The following is a 23,110-nucleotide window of genomic DNA, read 5'->3' as shown; positions in this document are numbered from 1 at the left end:
CTTATTTTTATCGGTTCCACACTTATAGCCGAACAAATTTTTAATTAATGAAATATTTGGATCTTACAAGGATCTTACAAGACACATCTGTTCGAATCAGATTTCATCTCCTTTTTTTAATTTAAATATATTGATTTATTAATAATTATTATCCTCTGATGGGGAAAAAATTTACATTAAATAATAATTCAATAATAACAATAAAAAAGAAAAATATGAAAAAATATCCGAAGTTATTAACGAAATAAAATTTTATGTACTTTTCATTTTAAAACAACGTATATATGGAATTTAATAAGCGTACAAGGAGGTCATGTGGTGCCCGTATCAGACATTTATTATTTATTAGTACGCAGCCAGTCTAGCCAAAACCTGGACCCTCGGGGCACAGGGCAGCCCAGTCGAATCCCAGAGGCACCACACGAACTCCTCAAGCCTACCCTATAGCTGTAGTTTTCAGATACACCTTTCGACATCGGAAACGGAAATACAATGAACATAATTTTTTTTAACCTCCAGGACTACCGTTAGATATTGCTTCAGAGGATGAGATGAACGATTTGTACCGTGTGAAAATGTCATACCTAACCGAGATTCGAACCCAGGACCTCCGTATGTAAGGCCGAGGCGCTACCGCTCGTCCCACGGAAACCGACAATGAACATAATTACTTTCATAGAAAGCAACCCTATTACTGCCGTTTGTACCACATAGCTTTACGTACCGGCAATAAATGTATCTTTTTACATAAACGGCATTCATTTAGTTAAAGAATATTTTACAAGATAAAATAAATTACTATGCGGAACGATTTTCGTAAAATCCGACCGTCGGAAAATTTTAACAGGTTGAAGAAAAAATTTAAAATGTAACAAAACAAAAAAAAGATTTAACTCAAATTAAATTGGGAGAACATAAATTTACAATCTGATTTAAAATTATCTTTTCCGTAATTAAGGAAGGTCTTTTAATTTGTTCGGATAACTATCGGAGATAATTATTCCGTTGTAATTAATTTCGTAGAAATGCATTAATGAACAAACGATTTATTAAATAGCAGATATGATTTAAATAACCTCGTGAACAGAACGATTAAATATTATAGGAAACTCATGGGTATTTAATAATTAAAGAGCCCAATATTATTAAGTTACTCTTATCTATATGAACCCTATTCGATTACACTAATATATCGATATAAAACAATAAAATCTACCCTACATTACGAGAGACCTTTTTAACAACGGTTCATACATGGACTACATTTATTGTTCGATAAAATAATTCTTCAATTAATTAAATAAAACAGTTTACGTCATTATTTGTACAATTCGAAACGGGTTTTAAATTTTAAATAAAATTACAACAATCAAACAAAGTAAAGAAAAAGAACCTTAATCGACTTTTAATTATTAAATCGCCACAATATACGTTACAATATTTCTTTTTTAATTAAAAAACTCACGCGAATTACACGAGTTAGAAAACACCATGACCCAAAAATAATAAATTTCAGCTCTAAAAAAAAATATATAAATAAAAATACAATCAACATTAACATACTTTAACGAAGAATTGAAAATTACTTCGCATGAAAAAATATTAAATATCAAAATAACATAACACTACGTATTTAATATATATAAACGAGGTATGAGAGAAAAGTATGAGATCGGTAACACTGCGAGCGATCTGGCAACGCTGTGTCTACGGGTCTGTGATAGACCGATTTGTTCATCCATTCCACATGCTCAGTGCGAGTTTCAACTCCGTTCAGCCAACACGTTATTTTTGACACCGCAATCAGTGAAGTTGTGTTTTTGTTGTGAGTTACGAAAATGGAGCATCGGAATTTAGAGCGACTTTATGCGATTAAGTTTTGCGTTAAACTCGGGGAATCCGCGAGCGTGACATTTAAAAAGTCGAAACAGGCCTACGGGGAACATCGCTTATCAAGAGCGCAAGTTTACCGCCGGCACAGATCATATTTGGAAGGCCGAAAACACGTCGAAAATCAACCTCGCTCAGGAAGACCTTCGACTTCAAAATCTGACGATCACGTTGAGCGTGAGGTTTCTTGTAAGATCAAACAATAAGGATGAGTGAACGGTTAAATTTAATCGCTTTCACCGTACATGAAATTTTCACAGACGATTTGGACGTGCGAAAGGTTTGTGCGAAATAGATGCCGAAAAACGGAACAGAAGGACAAGGACAATCGAAGAAACGTCTTTCTTCGATCGACAACGGCCAAGAAAGAATTCATCAATCGTGTGATCACAGGTGATGAATCCTGGATATTTGAGTACGATCCTGAAACAAAGCGGCAAAGCGAAGAGCGGGACACTCCATCATCTCCTCGCTGAAAAAATGTCGAATGAGGAAATCAAAGATCAAAACCGTGCCGATTTGCTTTTTTGCCAGTAGGGGTATCGCGCAAAAAGTATTTGTTCCCCCAGGAAATATAACAAATATAAGTTTTATCTTTGATAAAATATTAAGCCTTTTATTTTGAAGAAAATGACAATTTATTTTTTTAAATAGATCAGAGATAGTCGAGTTACGGGAGAAAATTGATATTGTAATTTTGTGTCCGTTTTCATGTCCGCCACTTTACGTTCGATTCGATTAAATATTATGTGTTTTCATTTATTGTTAACTCTAGAATATATCAAATTAACGAATAATTTTTCGAAAAAATAAATCGCTATAACATTCTTATTAAGTAAAATATCGAATTCGTTTAAAGTTCCTACTATTTTTTTGGATAAGGGCCTAAAACTTATCTAAGTAAAGTTTTTTCATATCACCAACCGCTGGCCAAGCGGGTAGAAAAAAAAAGGGGTTTCGGAGGCAAAAAAAATTATATCTCCCTTAATAAGCCCGGTATCGAATCGGTTTAAACCGGTCATTATCCCTGTAGACATTACCGAAAACCTTTGAAACAATTTTTGATACGATTAACCCTTGTGCTTAGGGATGACCAAAATACTGCTGGAATTGTAAGAAGATGGGGTTTGTCGTAAGGTAAACATGAAACCGGTGTCGTATTGAATAAATTTGAGTTTTTCTTAATTTAAAGGTGGAATTATTTTTTATCCCCTACTTAGCACCCGTGAAATCTACCTCCGCCTTCCTGCGTCCCGAAATTGTTTTTTTTTTTAAATAGTACTTATTTCAGGCTAAAATTTTAAATTAAGGAATGATCGGGAATATCTTGCACTTATATTGTATCACATTTTATTTAATACGAAACCAGTTGAATCTTCCGTTGCGACTTGTTATTATATACTATATATATATATATATATATATATATATAGTAAATCAAAATCATGTACTCTCTCTATATATATATATATATAGAGAGAGTACATGATTTTGTATGTACTTTACCTTAATTTGTTTTTCTCTGTGTTGCAGCTTTATTCTCGTATGTGTAGATCGTATATTCGTGATCGCGTGATATCTATGATTTCTCCTTCCACACTTCGACTGTTACTCGGACATCGGCCCAAACATTTACCTTTTACTACCCTACCTATATATTTTCTATCTACCTTATACTGCTGTTAATATCAGTATCAGATGTTGAATTTTGGGACTCTATTACCATCTACACGGTATTTCTCACCTATATTTCATTACACGTTTTATTTTCGTATCTCTTATTTTTCCAAGAATTTATAATTCTAAATATAGCCGAAACATTTTAAATTAATTTACATTTATTCAAATAGGGTAATAGGATGTTTTCTTTTAATGATTTATTCTTTATTTTTACATATAAAATTAAATGTAGGACTTTCCTACAACAGACAAAACTTAATTTAAAATGTTTATAGTTTTATTTAAATATAATATTTACTAAGCGATTCTAACTAATTTCACAATATACATAAAACAAATTTCTCTTGTATGGTCGGCAGCTGGTATAGTCGCGAGGCTTAACGCACCAGGTACCTAGTCAACCGAGGGATCGGGTTCCAAACCGATTAATTGTCTTACACTTTAAATGTTATTCATTTATTTACTTCTACCGCTCACCTGCAACGTCCTAACATAGCAGCAGTTAAGAGCGTTTTGCGGGATTTAAAAAAAAATGTTTTTGCAAATATTCTTAATTTTAGGTAGATTTCATACAAAAGCTACCTATTGTAATGAGTACCAAGATTCGACTTTCGGAAAATTTCGACATTTCTTCGCGTTTTATACCGTCCCTACCCCAAAACCATCGTCAATTCAAAAGTTCACATATACTCGTATTTCAGTTTCTTGTGTACACGATAACTGCCGTAATTTTGCGCCAATCAGATTCAAATTTATACATAAAATATAACGACCCAAAATCTCGGTCGAGTTTGTTAATGAGCAAAATCGAAACACTGGGGTGGAAATAGAGGGGATTTTTAAAAAAAACAGAATATCGGTATAACTTTTTTATCAAGTAAAACATCGAATTTGTTTAAAGTTCCTACTATTCTTTGGATAAGGGACTAAAACTTATATAACTAAATTTTTTTAACCAACCATTGGACCAGGGTATTGCAGACAAGAAAAATCATACCTCCATTAATAGGCACAGTATCGAATCGGTGTAAAGTGTTCGTTAGTCCTCTAAACATTAACTAAATCCTTTGTCTGAAACAACTATTGATATGACCAAACCTTACGGCAAGGGATGACCAAATTGTAAGAAGATGGGGCTTGTCGTATGCTAAACATGCAACCGTTGTCGTATTGAGTAAATTTGAAGTTTTTCTTCACTTTAAGGTGGAAATCTTTTTTATCCCCTTAGCACCGGTGAAATCTACCTCCCCTTTCAGCGCACCGATTTTTTTTTTATAATGAAAAGTACAAAAAATTTCTGATTTTTTTTCATATCTTTTTTACTTCCTTGTACGAAGTAAAGGAAGCATAAAAATTTCGGTTTTCAAATTTCAGCGGAAATTTCCATTTTGAGCATCCATGAATCCATTTGACTTGTTTCGGCGTGACGTCTGTACGTACCTCGCATTACTCAAAAACGATTAGCCTTAGAATTTTGAAATTTTGGATTTAGGACTGTTGTAACATCTAACTGTGTACCTACCCTTTTGATTGCAACCGACCGAACCAAAAGTGTCTAAAAAAGGCCAAAATGCAAAACATTTAGATTTTTGAATTTTTCTTAACTGCAGTAATAAGCCGACATTGAGAGCTTTTCAACGATATATCATAAGTAAAGTTTTTTTGATATTACCAACCATTGGTCCAGGGTGGAAAAACAGGGTTTCGAAAAAATTATTTGGTTATTTTCTAAACTATTTTCGTAGTTTAGATGAATGATTAAATAGATAGTAGGATAAAAATCAAGGATGTATGTTCTTTTAACAGTTGAACATATATTTATATGGGATCCGGTTATTATCGTAGATATTCCTTTTGAATGGTTTTAATTAATGAAATCTAAAAAAACAAGTTTAAAGTCATAAATAATTTTAAGCCTTCTGTGAAATTTGTCAGAATTTGAACTTTAATTACTACAATTATATTTTTATTTTTAAATTTCCCCGTTTATCATCTTAAAATACAGTCCGTTGAGCATTCCTCGTAATAGAGTTTTTTTTTTTTTTTCAATTGGATGATTTATACAGTAGATATGTTAAGAGCGAATATAAGAAAATGCACGGACTTTAATGTAATCGGACTGATTTTTGTGTTGAATAGATTATTCCATGTTTTATAGTGATTTTATATATTTTTTTTGTTTCCAGTCATTTGACTGGTTTTATGCAGCTCTCCAAGATTCCCTATCCAGTGCTAGTCGTTTCATTTCGGTATAACCCCTATATCCTACATCCCTAAGAATTTGTTTTACACATTACAAACGTTGTTTCCTTCTATCTGTCCCTCCAATATTAAATCGACTATTCCAGGATGCCTTAACATGTGGGCTATAAGTCTGTCTTTTCTTTTAGGTCTGTCACTTCAAAGCTTGTTGTTGGAGATACCGTCCGAAAATTATTTTTTTTACATTTTAGTGTGTTTAATTTGAGAGTGGTATTTAAACATTATTTTTTTACATTTTTCTTATTTTCTACGTTTTAGTCTTCACGTGTTTATATTTTACAGCTGCGCTAGCGAATTTAGCGAAAGGTCGGACAGCTACGTTTTACGGCGGGCAATCAAAACATAGAGTTAAACGATTTAAATTACGGATAACCAACACCCGGTCGATCGAGAATGTACCTGATACGTTAAATAGTTAGCGCTCAACCTGCAGATACATACTCCGTTTGAATCGTGAAAATCGGACGAGCGGTTGCCGAGATATTACAGTGGAACCCCATCGCTCCCCCTTCCCGATTTCCGCATGGCGCCACGGGGGTACTTGGAAATATTATTATCTGACGGGTACCACTGAGAGCGGATGGGGTTCTAGTCCAAGGGGGTCGAAAAAATTTTTCAGACCGCTAGGACCGACCGTTTTCAAGATATTCTCATTTTTGTCCGAAAATTCGAATCCGGTTAAAAAGCACTAATTTTTCCCGAAAACTTCTATATATATCGATAAATATATAATAATATAACAAGTAAATACACGACCACCACCAAACATGTACTAACGAATCGGGATTTTCCGCTAGTAATCGGTACGTTCCGGTGCTAAGCTAAGGGGGACGGGCACATGACAATTATTATTTGTTGTATCCAATTTTTTTCGAGGTTAAGCCCTTTTTGAGTCTCTGTTGATTCGACTAACACCTACCTCATCGGTAAAATGGAGTAATATTTCAGTTTCGATTCGGATTCCAAATGATCTTTTAATTTTCCCCTAGCCAAATAATCACGTGCAATAACAATAAAACAAATATATAATTTCCATAAATAAATATGTATCTATCTGTACGTTTCGTTACGTAATTTATTTAATTTTGAAATGGCCTTTTCTTTTCGGAAAAATATTTTTTATAATGGAAAACATTTTCTTTTCATATGATGCTACTACGGTATTTAAAAATTAAATCTAATACGTTTAAAATTTAAATACCCAATTCAGTCGATCGGGTACTTTAGTATCGAATTCATTTTCGAACGTTAATCTTAATGAATATTTTTTTAAGCAGAAAAAATGTACTAGAAAAAACAACAGTTAAAAATTGTTAAGTAATAAAAACAAAATACGGTCGTTTTTACAATACCGTAACTAATTATTTAAATTCGTTGTCAACCGGTAACAATACATGCGCGTAGAGTTTAAATCATAAAACAAATAATTACATTAATATATGCGACTACACATCGCTCAGTAAACATACACAATACTGCACGTTTTGAAACGTAATAACGTTTAAACGTGATGTGTTTTAACAGATATCGATTAAAATTCTTATTACGTAAACCAAATGTATAACATTTTATCAAAAATGACAACCTAAAAGGTTATAAAAAGGATTTTCATTAAAAAAATTAAAGCTAAAAAGAGTACAATTGTCTATTAAAATTTCCAAAAATAAAAATAACCGAAAATATTTTCTATCAGATAAATAAAATTAATTTACTGTGAATCTCTGGAATTTTAAATTCCATTGTTAATTATATTAATATAATTCATTGTAAATTTACTAATAAGCAAATATTTTATAAAATATGTTTCTTAACAATATATAATTACTTTTTTTGGTGGGAGGGGGAGAAACGATATAATCCATAAAAAAATGAAATTTTGGTAAACAACCTGACGAAGATGAAATGCTAATTAGTAACACAATATTAAATACGGAAATCCTTTCAGAAAAGTCACCTTTCTAAATAAAAAATTACTTCGGGTACGCCGGAAAACGAAGGTAGATTTAACCGGTGCTAAGTTCGGGATAAAAAAGATTTCAATGTTAAAGTTAAGAAAAACTTAAAATTTATTCAACACGACAACGGTTGGATATTTAACATTCGGCAAACCCCATCTTTTTACAAATCTAGCAACATTTTGGTCATCCCTTGCCGTAAGGGTCGGTCATATCAGAAATTATTACACGTAAAAGTTTTAGGTAATGTTTAGAGGACTAACGACCACTTTAAACCGAATCGATACTGTAACTATTAAGAAAGGTATGTATTTTTTTGCTTTGGAAACCCCTTTTTTTCAACCCCCTGGGCCAGTTCTTGGTGATATCAAAAAAACTTTACTGAGATAAGTTTTAGGCCCTTATCCAAAGAGTAGTAGGAATTTTAAACGAATTCGATAATTTACTTAATAAGAAAGTTATACCGATATTTTGTTTTTTTCGAGAAACCCCCCCCCCCCCATGGTTCGATTTTGCCCATTAACGAATTTGAACGAGAATTTTGGTTGCTATATTTTATGTATCAATTTGAAAGTGATTGACGCAAAATTACGGCAGTTATCGTGACCATTAACAAAGTGAAATGTATAGTGTTTCGAAAATGATGGCCTGGTTATATATTTTTGTAGTTTACTTGTAAAACTAAACAAAAAATACCCGTAGGAAAAATAGCGATTTCTTCTTTGTTCTCCCACTGCCCGCCATTTTGTTATTTTTATATAAAAATTTATATTTCAAGTTCGGGTAGAGGAATCACATTAATATTTGGTAAGCCTCTTTGTAATAACATTATAAAATTAGCAAAAAATCAGGATTTGAATACCTTTTCAAATTCCAAAATGGCGGCCATGTTTATTTTTTTCAATCCGTTATATCTCCGTAAATATCAGTTTTATCAAAATTGATGTTATTTGTTAAAATATAAACCCTTTTATTTTAAATAAAATGACATTTTAAAATAAAATTAGTTCGCCAATAGCCGAGTTAAAATAGAAAATTGATGTAATTTTGTGTCTGTTTTCATGTCCTCCATTTTATGTTAAATTCGATTAAATATTAATGGGTTTTATTTATCGTTAATTCTACTATGTATTAAATTAAGTAATAATTTTCTCGTAATAATTATGACACACAAAATTACATCATCAATTTTCTCCCGTAACTCGACTATTTATTAACCGATTTTCAAAAATAAAGCGTAATTTTGTTCAAAACAAAAGGCTTAATATTTTAGAGAAAAAAATAAATTTTGATAAAATTATTATTTACGGAGATATAGCAAATTAAAAAATAAACATGGCCGCCATTTTGGAATTTGAAAAGGTATTCAAATCCTGATTTTTTGCTAATTTTAAAACTTTATTACAAAGACGCTTACCAAATATTAATGTGATTCCTTTATCCGAACTTGAGATATAAATTTTTATATAAAAATAACAGAATGGTGGACAGTGGGAGAACGAGGGATAAATCGCCATTTCTCCTAACTATGTTTTTTGTTTAGTTTTAAAAAAGTAGAATTCGAAAAGGTATAGCCAACCCTTTATTTTAGAAACACTGTGTATACACAACACACACACATAACCTTTTGAGCTGACGGTTGTTTTGGGATCTAGGAGATGTGAAACGCAAAGATACGTCGAAATTTTCCGGAAGTCGAATCATGGCGCCCATTATAATAGGTAACTTTGTAATGAAATCTATCTAAAATTAGAACGTATCGACACAATATCTATTGTTTGCTTCAGGAACATATTGACTATTTTTTTTTTTTTTTTTGGCTTAAACCCGAGTTTATGAATTATTTTCACAAGAAACCTCTCCTTTGAAATATGCGATATTGTTTTCAACGTAAGAAATTATTTACTTATATAAATCTCATAAATAACATTCCTGAACGGTGTTTTAACAGTCATCGTGTTCTGAGACAGGTTTCTTTCCGTTTCTCTTTTTCCCGGAAGTCGCTTGAAGCGGTTCTTTGAAAACTCCAGACGGTTTTTTGAGTATATGAAACCAGTTCGGTTATTCGGTTACTTTGCGAAACGGAAGAAGAGGTCTATTGTTTTCATTTTTTTTTTTTTTTTTGAAAATTATTTCCTAAATGATTTTGGAATTTAAAAGATAACCGATTGCGATGAACTTTGTTGTGCGCACGCCCGCGAAGGTTTCTGAATTACTTTGGACCCGATAGGTGGCGCCGGTGTCGAGATATTTCGAAACAAACAAATATACAAACAGCCTTTCTTCTTCTGAATATATAAAAGGCAATGTTTGTATGTGTGTCCGGAGTTTTCTCCAATTTTTTTTTTAAATCTACGTAACATCGTCCGACAATTTTTTTTAAAAAAATCTGATATGGACAGTACATGATTTCTTTCTACGCCTATTAAATTACATATACACATTTTTTTAAAGTACGTAAAATTTTATTTCGTTAATAACTTCTGATTTTTTTTTTTCTATTATTGATTATTTATCGTAAATTTTGTTTTCAATGAGGTTAATAATTATTAATAAATGAATATATTAACATTTAAAAAAAATTTAAAAGAAAAAGAGATGAAGTCCGATTGGAACCGATGTGTCTTCCTCTTGTAAGATCCAAATATTTCATTAATTAAAATTTTATTTCGCTATAACTCTGGAACCGATGAAAATAAGTACCGCTTATGATATATTGTTAAAAAACGCTGAATTAGGACTTATTAATGCAGTTAAGAAAAATCCAAAATCCAATCGTTTTTGGATGATAGGCTTTTTTGATCTCTTTTGCTCCTGTCGATTGCAACCAAAAGAAGAGGTACACAACTAGAAGTTACAAAAGTCCTGAATCCTAAATTTCAACACGCTAAGGCTAATCGTTTTTGAATTATGCAAGATACATACGTACAGACGTCACGCCGAAACTAGTCAAACTGAATTCAGGGATGGTCCAAATGGATATTTCCATTGAAATCTGTCGCGATCACAATACATCTTTTACTTCGTACAAAGTATAAACAATCGATTATTTTAAGGACTGGCATTATTAATCAATATATTTAACGATTATTCTTTTATCTGTCGCTATTTTTTTTTTTTTTTTTTACATCAGGGAACACCGTTATTGCTTTAAAGGATGAGATGAACGATTTGTAGTGTGTGTGTAAAAAGTCATGCCTGACCGGGATTCAAACCCGGCGGGACCTCCGATGAAAGGCCGAGACGCTATCACTCGAGCCATGAAGGCCGGCATATCATATTTCTTAATTATATTTTCTTTTTTTTTTAATAACGAGATAAAACCATTTTCCTTAAATTACAGACGTAAAATTCAATATTATATCATAATTCATTCCTGATAATTGCGCGATTTAAAATTAAATAGAATAAATTATCGGCATGTAGGTTTAAAAAAATATGTAACGTAATTAAAATTTAAACGCCCATTTCATTATTTATTTATTTTTTCATCTCTAATTATGTTTTAATTTTTAAATATATTTGTGTTATTTATACATCTATAAGATAATCTACAATTTATATAGAACATGAACAGATCGATAACTAAACTCCCAGTGTGTACCTTCTCTGTAGTTCAGAAAATTAATTAACTGTGATCAGGCTTTCGACCGAATGTTAACATATATACCAATAACTCACCTTCCCATCTTTGTTAAATTATTACATATGCAATGTACGCCTCCTAACTAGTTTATTTAAGCGATATGAATCAATTTAACCGTAATTTTAGAAAAAATTTAATTTATAACTAAAAAAGAAACATTAAATTTAAATTATACGAGAAGTTATGTTAAAAGTAAACAGTTTCATTGTAAAAAAATTTATTCTAAAAAATTTATAAATATTTTTTACTTTTCTTAAACTACATACCTTGCACACTACTTCTCTATATAATCGCAACATGAATTAAGACATTTATCGTCCCGAAACACCAGCTTATACACCCTTGTCGTATTCTTTTACCCACTGATTAATAGCATTTTTAAGTGCGTCGCCACCCGCGAATCGCTTACCACTCAAAAATTCTTTCAATTTCCCAAACAAATGGTAATCAGAAGCAGGTAAGACCAGACTATACGGTGGGTGATCGTAAATTTCCCATCCAAATGTTGTCAGTAAATCACGTGTCGGACCCGCATCATGTGGACGTACAGCAGGACGACGCCGTCGGTCAACCGCCGACGTCGCCGGTTTTGAATGGCGCGCCGTAACTTACGAAGAGTTTCGCAGTAGGTTTCTACATTCATAGTCGTTCCACGCGGCACGAAACCGATCAGCAGTAAGCCAAGCCGATCCCAAAAGACTGTGGCCATCAGTTTTAAAACCAAATTTTACAGCCGGAGTCAAACCAATAGATATCTTGGCTACCGAGCGTAAGGAACACTACATTTCCAACGTAAATCACCTTTCGTTTCTCCTGTTTAGCCTCCGGGAATCACCGTTCACGTAATACTTAAGAGAATCATATGCATGAGGGTAAATGAAGTGTAGACTTGTACAGTCTCAGTTCTACCATTCCTGAGATGTGTGGTTAATTGAACCCCAACCACCAAAGAACACCGGTATCCACGATCTATTATTCAAATACGTATGAATGTAACTGCGTTTACTAGGACTTGAACGCTGGAATTTTCGATTTCCAAATCAGCTGATTTAGGAAGACGCGTTCACCACTAGAGCAACCCGGTATGTTATGATAAATAACTTATTGACGTCACAACGAAATCAGGAGATTGAAGACCGGGGCCTTGCGTCTTGGCAAGTCAGGTGGAAGGAGTCCCCCACAGGTCGCTACACGCACGGTATATTTCCTATAGCGGCTGATTTAGGTGCAATTGGATGGGTCTCCCCTAATCGGTATATCACAGAGTTTCTCTGCGGGCATGGTGCCTTTCGTGCGAGTTTGACTAGGTTTCGTTTGGTGGATTCGAGTCAATGCCCGGATTGCGGGACTGCACGTCCTCTACGTTTGTCCCCGATATGAGGTCAAGCTGTTAGGGAACTTGAGAGAGTACTCCTTTGTCCTTTGTGGCTTGATCTTTTTCGGTCTGATAGGTGATTGAGAATGACGGCATTCACTTGACTACAGTTTTCTCTTCGGCACGTTATACGAAATACACGTTTCAACGCCGGTAACAATCGAATTAAGGGATGCATCACGATTTTCTATGTATCGAATCAAAAAATTCCAAAATTCGGATTTTTTTGTGACGTACCAAAAAGATGTGCGGCAACCCTAGGTAAACAAACCGAACAATCCGACCGATAACAGCTTTTGAAACATCCCGAAAAAGAAGGGTCAGGTCGGAAATCGTTGAGCGACGATTTCATCATCGACGCGTTTCAAAAAGTCGCCGGTGATTATCGTGTATCTACCCGAACTTTCTTCATGGTGCACATTAATTTCAAACCTTTCACAATATTTTCGGACGATTCTTTCATTCATTACAATATCACCGTACACAGCAACCAAGGCGTATGAATTTCAGCCGGGTTAACATTTTGATGGTTTAAAAAACTCCACCCACGTATTTCACAGTCTGGGGCAAGATCGATTTTCCTATTCATTTTATAACGAAATAACTCACACGTAATCAAAGATACTACAACGCGACAACAATGCAGTGTGTACATTACTAGCGTGGCTATGAACGATACAGATTTGCCAACCTTAAGGACAAAAATTTCACAGCGGTCTTCACTTAAGAGATATCCTTCCTATAATAATATAATAAATATTAGGAAATCCAGTATTAACTATTTGCATGCAAAAGCCTACAACTTACCGAATCTAAATTTAATGAAAATTTTATGTTACGTAATACACACACGCGCGCGCACACACACACAGACAGACAGACACACACACAGGGTAATCCGAACTGGAAACGATAAAAAGTAAAAAAATTTAAAAAAAAATAGAAAATAGTTTTAAAAAATACTTAATTGATAATTGTACAAGACACGGACTTAAAAAAATTGACCGGTGAAGAAACAAAATATGCTCTTGTTATCAAATTGCACAGCTAGTCCGGTGTTTGAGGTTTTTTCGATCAGAATTCTTTCGGATAAAACTGATTGACGTGAGATTTGGACAGTAATTAAAGAATACCTCAAGGAACAAAAACTATATGGTGCTGATACGTGCTTTTACGCTGGGGGTCAATGCCACCCCTTCTTGGGGGTGGAAAATATTATATATTCAAAATAAACACAGAAATCGATGGAGGAATAAAATCTAAGCAAAAAATGTTCTATAAAAGTTTTGTTTATAGTCCATACTTTGTGAGCTATTCGTGATTGAAAATGCTAATTTTTTCCTTAAAACCAGTGAACGAGTTTTCAAGAATAACTCAAAAACCTTAACTTTTATCGAAAAACTTATTATTTTATAACAAAAATGAAGCTTATAAAGTAACGAAGAAATGTATGTTTTTTTATTTCTATAGATGCAATACGAACCGAGTTATGCTTCGTTGAAGGTAACTTTGTGTTCACCGAAAACTAAAGTCGAACCTTTCAACGTTAAATAACGGTAAAACGGAAAGGTTTTCGAGGAAACGTTATACGATATTTTTCAAAGAACTTGAAAATCCCTTTAAAATTAGCTTTGGTAAAAGTTATTAGCATGAAAACTAACGGAGTTATGATGAAAATAAAATGATTGATTAGCTATTTCGAAGAAAAAAAATCAGCAATGAAGCAAATGACTTTTCCGTACGAAGTGGGATTGAACTTAATCCTTTTATAATTTACTTTATTTAAGTACTAACAATACGTTCTAGAAGTTTCACCGGTTTTGAATGCCTAGATTAGTAAAAACGGTTGATTTCAAATTTGAAAACTTTTTTGAAATTTGTTTAAAAATTTTCTTTTTTTTTAACAATAATTAAAAAATTAAAGAAAATACATAAAAAATGGTAAAGTACAAATATTTTGTTTTTTTTAAATTCTCTGTAAAATGGTTTTTTTGAGCGATTAGCTTTAGGTATTATGGTTTTAAGCGATAGCTTAAAAATTACTGAAGTTATCGTTGAAAAACCAATCGCATTTTTTCGGTGAAATTTTCGGAACATGTAAATTTTAATTACAAGACCGGTTCGTAAGGTTTGGGACGTTCCAATAAATAACAAATTACATGAAAAACTGTAAAAAGTTTATAATTCATTGTAAATGCACCATTAAAACATTTTAATCTGGTGAAAACTACGCTTTTTTCGTCATTAGGGTGAATCCTAAGGGTTGAAACATATTACAAATTATGTTTCGGAATATGGAACAATGTTTATTCTACACATTTAAACGATTTTAAGCTAAAAAAAAAAAAAAAAAACACTTACATCTATAATATTAACACTTTTTTTCATAAGGGGTGGTTAATAAGGGTTGAACCGTTGAAAATATTTTATAAACAGTAAAAGGATTTGAAATTCATTATAAATTCACAATTATAACTGTTGAAAACTAATTTTTTTTAATATCATCATAAGGGATGGTTTCTAAGGGTTGAAACAAAAATAAAAACATCATAAATTATATTCCGCAACATAAACGAATTTTTTTTCTACATACAGAGTAGGATCAAAAAGTAGGAGCCTTGCGAAAAGACCGATATTTTTTCTAGTCGCCTGCGGACAAACGGAGAGTAAGCACGTTGATTTCCGTGAACCTCTGTTAAGAAGTGTCGTCGCGATCCGAGATAGATAAAAATCTCGAGCAGCGCTGCGCCATCATATTCTGCGTCAAACTCGGGAAAACCGCGACGGTGACCCTCGGAATGATTAAGGACGCCTACGGAGATACTGCCATGAACCGCTCAACAGTGTTCGAGTGGCATAAGCTGTTCGGGAGGGGCGGAAGCTCGTCGAAGACGACCAGCGCGCCGGTCGCCCGTCAACTTCAAGGATTGATGAAAATGTGACCAAAGTGAAGGCGGCCAAAGTTCTGACCCCCTGAACAGACTGTGAATGCCAGTATTACATGCACGTGCTTAGCAGGTTGCGCAAACGCGCCCTCCGCGTGCGGCCAGACATCGCCGATTGTCGGAAGCTTCACCAAGACTACGCGCCGTGCCACACGGCGCTGCTGCTCAGGGAGTTTCTGGCCAAGCACAGGGATTCCACGTTGCCTCTCCCCCCCACCCATCAGTCCAGATCTGGCAGCCGAGGACTTTCTCTTTCCTCGGCTCAAGCGGGACCTCAAGGGAAACCGATACAGCTCCGTAGAAGACTTCCAAGGGGCCGTGACGGCATCTCTGAAGGGGTTCCCGGAAAGCGAATTCCAGAAGGGGTACGCGCAGTGGGAAACGCGTTATACGCGTTATGTCGAAGCGCAAGGGTGATATTTCGAGTACTACTAAGGATTTATAACGATTAGTTCGATAAAAAAATTTAAATTTAAACAAATCCTACTACATTTTGATTCTAACCTGTATTTAAACATGATTTCAATCTATGAAACATTTAAATGTGTGGTTTTTGATTTTTTTTAACAAAGGGGTAGACACAATTCCACCCTGTTGTTTTTCTGTTCAATAGTGACGTTTTTTGGGACCGGTTTTGAAAAAAAATTGTTTCATTTCCCATTGGTTTTTCAAAATTTGATGGACTGTGTTACGGTTCAAATTCTATTACTCTGCAATCATTCTGACAGTTAATCGCCGGTCGTACCGTATAAAGTCTCTGATTCGCTCAAAATTGTCGTCACGTTTCGACGTTACCGGTCTTCCAGAGCGTGGATCGTCCACAACTGATTCTCAGCGATCTGAAAATGGTTTAAACCACCTAAAAACTTGGATTCGTGACAGAGGTCATCTCCATACGCCGTTTTCAATTTTGAAAAAGTTTCGGTGGCATTCTCACCGAGTTTAACATAAAACTTGATTGCTCATAATTAGTACCACTCGTTTTTGCAACGTACAACAAAAACTGGTTTCACGGAAAATTTGTTTACGTCTCACGTGACAACAGTAGGCTAAAAATATTAATACGGAATCTAAATCAGTTGTTCATATAACCAGATGTTTACTAGTAACTTTACAGTGTTGCCACTCTGGGTGCCAAAAAAACAAACAGACTCGTTACCTTATTTACACATTTCGTATACATAGTGATTAAACAAATTTATGCGCATAGATTATAAAATGAACATAAACAAAACGAAAATGATCACGCTATATCTTTGCGAATGAGTTTGAACCTTAATATAAACTAGTTTATTATTAATAACCTTAAAAATATTTAGGGCGACGTTAATTTTTTTTAAATAATAATTATTGTTTTTCGCCCCCACCCCACAAATAAAAAAATATTACATAATTTCAATTCACTACTGAATTTTGTCTCAAAGAAACACAAAAAACGGAAAACTAAAAAAAAAAAAGAGATCATTTTATTAATATTATTTTGGTACTGTTTCGTTTTACGCCCTCCACGCCCCCCCCCCACCTTTTATCGCATTGTTTCACGTAAAAATTGCTCATTATATCATGTTTTATGGTAACAAAAAATAAAAAATTAGAGAAAACACATAAAACATGATGTTTATACCGATCGTTTTAAACATTTTAATCAAGGTTAATGTCAATTGAACCAATAACAGATTGTAAAATCTACCTGAGAGAGGTGTATGCGCGCTTATCATTTATTAGAAAACGGAAAAAAGGTAGGTGGTACAAGTATAACGTTAGAAACAGCAGAGTTCTCATTTTCAAAAAGGAAACAATAGAGGCAGAATTCTTCCAAATAGAGAGTATTTGGAAGTATTTATAGAGGAATTATAAATATGAGTTAAATTAGAAACAAGATACTTATCCTCCTAATCTACAACCCCCATGTACGTCTCTAAAGTCAAATAATTTTTTAGCCAAAAAAATACCTATTTATCAGACTATAAGGTCGAATCCAGACCTTCCTTTATCGATATCTATTACAAAAAATAATTCATTTACATAACCGTAATTATAAATATAATAAATAAAAAAAATCCCTTTCGGTACGCCGGAAGGATGCAAAGTAGGGGATAAAAAACATTTCCACCTTAAAGTAAAGAAAATCTTCAAATTTACTCAATACGACAACGGTTGCACGTTTAGCATACCACAAGCCCCATCTTCTTACAATTCCAGCAAAATTTTAGTCATCCCTTGCCGTAAGGGTTCATTTTATCAAAAATTGTTTCATACAAACGTTTTAGGTAATGTTTAAAGGAACAATTTAAAACGATTCTATACTGTGCCTATTAAGGGAGGTATGATTTTTTTTGTTTTCAAAACCCAATTTTTTCAACCGCCTGAGCCGATGGTTGGTGAAGTCAAAAAAACTTTTTTTAAATAACTTTTTGGCCGTTTTCCAAATAATAGTAGTAAGTTTAAACGAATTCGACATTTTATTTAATAACAAAATTATAATGATATTTTGTTTTTTCAAAAAGCCCGCACCATTTGCACCTACATGATCCGATTTTGCCCATTAACAAACTCGATAGAAATTTTCGGTCGTTATACTTTGATGTATCAATTTGAAAGTGATTGGCGCAAAATTACGGCAGTTATCGAGGTGACAAGAATATAAAATATACATGTATATACAAATTTTTGAACTGACGTTGGTTTTGGGGTCTCGGGGATGTGAAAGGCGAAGAGAAATCGAAATTTTCCGAAAGTCGAATCACGGTAACCATTACAATAAGTATCTTTCTTATGAAACCTACCTAAAAAATCTGATGTGGATACCACATGACTTCCTTGTACGCCTATTAAATTACATATCAATTTTTTTTTTAAATGAAAAGTACATAAAATGTGATTTCATTAATAACTTTTGATATTTTTTTCTTATTGTTATTATTGAATTATTATTTATCGTGCAATTTTTAAACAATCAGATATTAATAATTATTAATAAATCAATATATTTCAATTAAAAAAAAGGAAATGAAGTCGGATTCGAACCGTTCTGTCTGCCCCTTGCATTTCATTAATTAAAAGTTTATTTGGCTATAACTGTAGAACCGATGAAAATAAGTGCCACTTATGATATATCGTTGAAAAGCTCTCGATTTGGGTTTATAACTTCAATTAAGAAAAACTCCAAAATCCAGACGTTTTTGGGTTTTTTGAATCTTTTTTGTCCAGACGATTGGAATGAAAAGGGGAGGTGCACAAACAGATGTTACAACAGGCCTAAATCGAAAATTTCAACATCCTACGGGCAATCATTTTTGAGTTATACGAGATACATACGTAAATAAATCACGCCGAAAGTATTCAAAATGGATTCAAGGATAATCAAAATGGATATTTGTGTTCAAATCTGAACTTTTCTTGATCATAATACTTGTTTTACTTCGTACAAGGAACTTTTTATTAAATGTTATTCGAAAAAATATGTATATACGAATATATTTATCGATTACAAAAAAATATATATATACGTAAAATAAAAATAAATATGCATACCTTATAATTATTTCTAAGATGAAAACACAAAAACAGAACACAATCGGTGATTATATTATTGTCGTATAAAGAATATAAAGGAAAACACGAAGAATAAAAGGTAATCTGAACGAGGCGATAATAACCACCGTTACGTGCTATCTTGAAACTGTTGTCGATTCGAATTATCTGACGACATCCAAACACCGTGACGTGGTTTCGGTGTACCAGGATTAGATAAACCGGATTCATGTATCGGTGAAAGCGTCGGCGACATGGTAGGACGTAACGAAGGTATACTTTTACGTCGAATATATCTTCTAGGCGGATTACGTCTGGCGGAAGTAAACGTCGAAGATGGAATTTGTTGTTGTTGTGGTTGTTGTTGTACGTAAGCTAAAACATCACCTAATTCTTTCAACGAGACGGCTTGCATTTGACGACGCGTCGGCGGAGGTAAAGCTGGTAAAGATGTCGATCGTCTGGGCGGTGATCTCGAAGATGTCGGTTGTATTTGGTTACGTCTCGGTGCAGGTGGTGGTGAAGGTGAACCGTCCATTTTACGACCAAAATTTCTACCGTTTAAATTACCACCGTTATTATTTGTAACGTTATAACCGCCACAAAATCCGAAAAACCAACCACGCCTTGTCTTTCTTTGATCGTTTGCCTTTAAATCGTCTTTATTTTTATCGGTACAATATCTACAACCGTGGCAAACTCTTCTTTCCGATCGACTATTACCGGCGATATCGATTCTTTTACCGTAATTTCGATCGCTAATAACTGAAACACTTCCGGTTGACTTTGAATAATTTTTATTAAATCCGTTTTGCGAAGTTATTCCGGATTCGTTATCCGAAGTAAAACAATTATTTCTATAATTAGTATTTAAATCACGACCCGATGCACCTTCGATAGTTTCGACCGAACACTTTTTATCGTAACCGATTTCCGGATTCGATCTGTTTAAAGGATTTCGCGAAGATTTCCAACAATTATTAACATTATCGTTATTATTAAAACTACTTCCGGTAATCGTTCTTCTGGAAGATATATCTATATCGATATCCTTTTGTTGTTGTTGTTGCCCTAAAGAATTATTTCTATCTGTTATCGACGATAATTGACGATAATTTCTAATATATTCGTAAGTCGTAATACCAAGGACGGATATATAAACATGAAAAAGACATAAATGTAAGAGAAGTCCAGCCGTAACGGCCGCTAAACCGCTGACAAATCCGAGTATAATCAGGAATATTTCTGGTGGAAGCGGCATATCCGGTGTCCATGGATAATCCAACCAGTTCGGATCGACGTGATAGTACACTAATTCCGTTACCGATACGCCGACGATAACTAGGCAAGCCGCCACTGCCGAAACGACGCACACTAAAAATGCGGCATAATTACGACCGCCGATGCAATGATTCAACCATTTACAATGATGATCGAATTTGGCGACGCATTTATTACATACACTACAATGTTTCGTTCTAGGCCCGGACGTCTCGATATTACACAAATGACAACGACCGTTTTCGATCACATGCGCGTGTTTAGAACGATCAAATTCGGGGACGGCAGCCGACGCGGGTCTTAAACGGCGTAATTCCGGATCTGCGGGATCTAAAAGTAAAGCTGTTAAGTGAGCGATAACGTGTAAAGCGAACAACGTGGCTAAGACGGCAGCGAGTAACGGTTGGAACGCGACGTTAAACGCCGGAACGAGTACGAGAAACGACGCTACCGCGAATAAAATAAGCGCGAACCAGCCGGCGATTTGTTGCGGGTGTAACGGTAATTGCAATCCGTGCACTCTACGCCACTTTCTATGCTCTGGCGCCGCAAGCCCGCTTTGCAACGAGCAACACCGAGACATTCTACGACTGACAGCATGGTCTGCCGCTCGGCCGATACTCTCGCTCTCTCGGCATCTCTCGGAATACCGGCGCGCGCGTCGCGTTATCGACCCTCCCCCACCATCACAAATACTGCTACTACCGCGCACAATTCAACTCCTACTAAAAAGATGAAATCACTGACACACATACACGCGCATCAGCGCAGTTGTTTATTAAAACACAGATTGTAACTACGGGACGCACGGACTAAAACATCCAGAAGTAAAATAAAATAAAACAAAATGTAAAACAGTAGGAATAAATAATAAACAAAATACATACACGAGTACATATATAAAACAAATAAAATAAAACGATAATCAAGCGCGAAAAAATTAATTACAGGTTATAAGAAAAAATCGTATCTGTTTCTATAGAATCGATTGTTTCACCGCGAGTAGAATCGATCTGATAATTAAAAATTGTAATAACAAATAATTTAATTACGTAAATTTCATAAGAAAGTTACCTATTGTAATGGATACCGTGATTCGACTCCCGCAAAATTTCAACATATCTTGGCGTTTCAAATCCTACAAACCCGAAAACAACCGTTACTACAAATGTTTATAAATACATTTATATTTCACCTCACTTGGACACGATAACGTCCGTGATTTTCCGCCAATTACTTTCAAATTGATACATAAAATATAACGATCAAAAATTTCGATCGAGTTCGATAACATTTCGTGTGGAAACGCGAGGAATGTTTTGGAAAATAAATCTCTATAGCTTTTTTATTAAGTAAAATAATGAATTCGTTTAAAGTTCCTACTATTCTTTGGATCACAGCCTAAAACTTACCTAAGTAATTTTTTTTATGTCACCAACCATCGGCCCAGACGGTGGAAAAATGGGGTTCCGAAGGCAAAAATATTATACTTCCCTTAATAGGCAGACTATCAATCGGTTTAAACCGGTCATTACTCCTTTAAATATTACCTAAAACTTTTATTTTAAACAAGTTTTGATATGACCAACCCTTACGTCAAGGGATGTCCAAAATGTTGCTCGAGGTTTGTCGTATGCTACGACAAACCTTCTTACAATTGTCGTATTGAGTAAATTTGAATTTTTCTGTAACTTTAACGTGGAAATCTTTTTTAACCCCTAATTAGCAACAGGGAAATCTACATCCGGCGTGCCGATAGAGACTTTTTGATAACAGTATCGCCGGTGGCGCGAGTAGTAGCGTCACGGAATTTCATCCGCAGGTCCCGGGTTCGAATCCCCGTACCGCATGGCATTTTCACACCCGTTAAAAAATATTTATCTCATCTTCTGAAGCAATATCTAACGGTGGTCCCGAGGTTGAAAAGAAAAATCAGTATAATTTTGTTAAAAACAGTTTTATTTATATTACAGGAATTTTTGTTTTTTGAGCTGAAAAATAACTGCGAGACTCTTACCGTACTGTTTACAATTTCAGTGGATATCACCGCGTTTTGTTAGATTATTTTTTTTATGAATTACTGATGGTTATCTTATGGATTTATTTATAATTATTAAACAAAGAAATTAAATTTTTTGTTGATAGTCATATCATTTAGTTCATACCATATTTTTTATTTTTTTAATAAAACTAGTATAATGACCTTTACGAATCGAAAATCCGTGATGTAATATTGCACTTACTCCTTTTTATCAATTTTTATATATCAAAATCGATTTTGACAATCGAATCTATTCCTTTTCTAATAAAACTAGTATAATCTAGTTGTAAACTAATACTTTTATTTATTTTTAAAAAAGTGATGGGAAATAAAAAAATTGTTTCATCTTCAGTACTTTCATTTACTATTAAAACAAGCCGTAGTATACTTTGTTTTAAATTTCATTATTTCATGTACATTATCAAGTTTTTGTACGGTATTTAGTACTATCAAGTACTGCTATCTAACGGTACGATTCGTAAACCCACTTTGTTTAGGGAA

At 34.0% G+C, this 23,110-nt stretch overlaps 1 protein-coding gene across 8 annotated transcripts in view; it reads right to left on the bottom strand.

Annotated features, from left to right (window-relative positions):
- Dus1 (Dihydrouridine synthase 1) overlaps positions 1-23,110 on the bottom strand; it is a 358,334-nt gene that overhangs the window by 264,013 nt on the left and 71,211 nt on the right. For 2 of the 8 annotated variants that reach the window (XR_012756237.1, XR_012756236.1), the window contains exon 1: positions 19,288-21,241. The exons of the other annotated variants lie outside the window; for them this stretch is intronic. The gene's annotated coding sequence lies outside the window, so the exon portion shown is untranslated. Of the gene's footprint in view, positions 1-19,287; positions 21,242-23,110 lie in introns of those variants that run through there. 8 annotated transcript variants of the gene reach the window in all.

This window comes from Lycorma delicatula, chromosome 4 (assembly GCF_047948215.1).
Source record: "Lycorma delicatula isolate Av1 chromosome 4, ASM4794821v1, whole genome shotgun sequence".
Taxonomy (NCBI): domain Eukaryota; kingdom Metazoa; phylum Arthropoda; class Insecta; order Hemiptera; family Fulgoridae; genus Lycorma; species Lycorma delicatula.
This window is presented reverse-complemented; position numbering and strand designations above follow the sequence as displayed.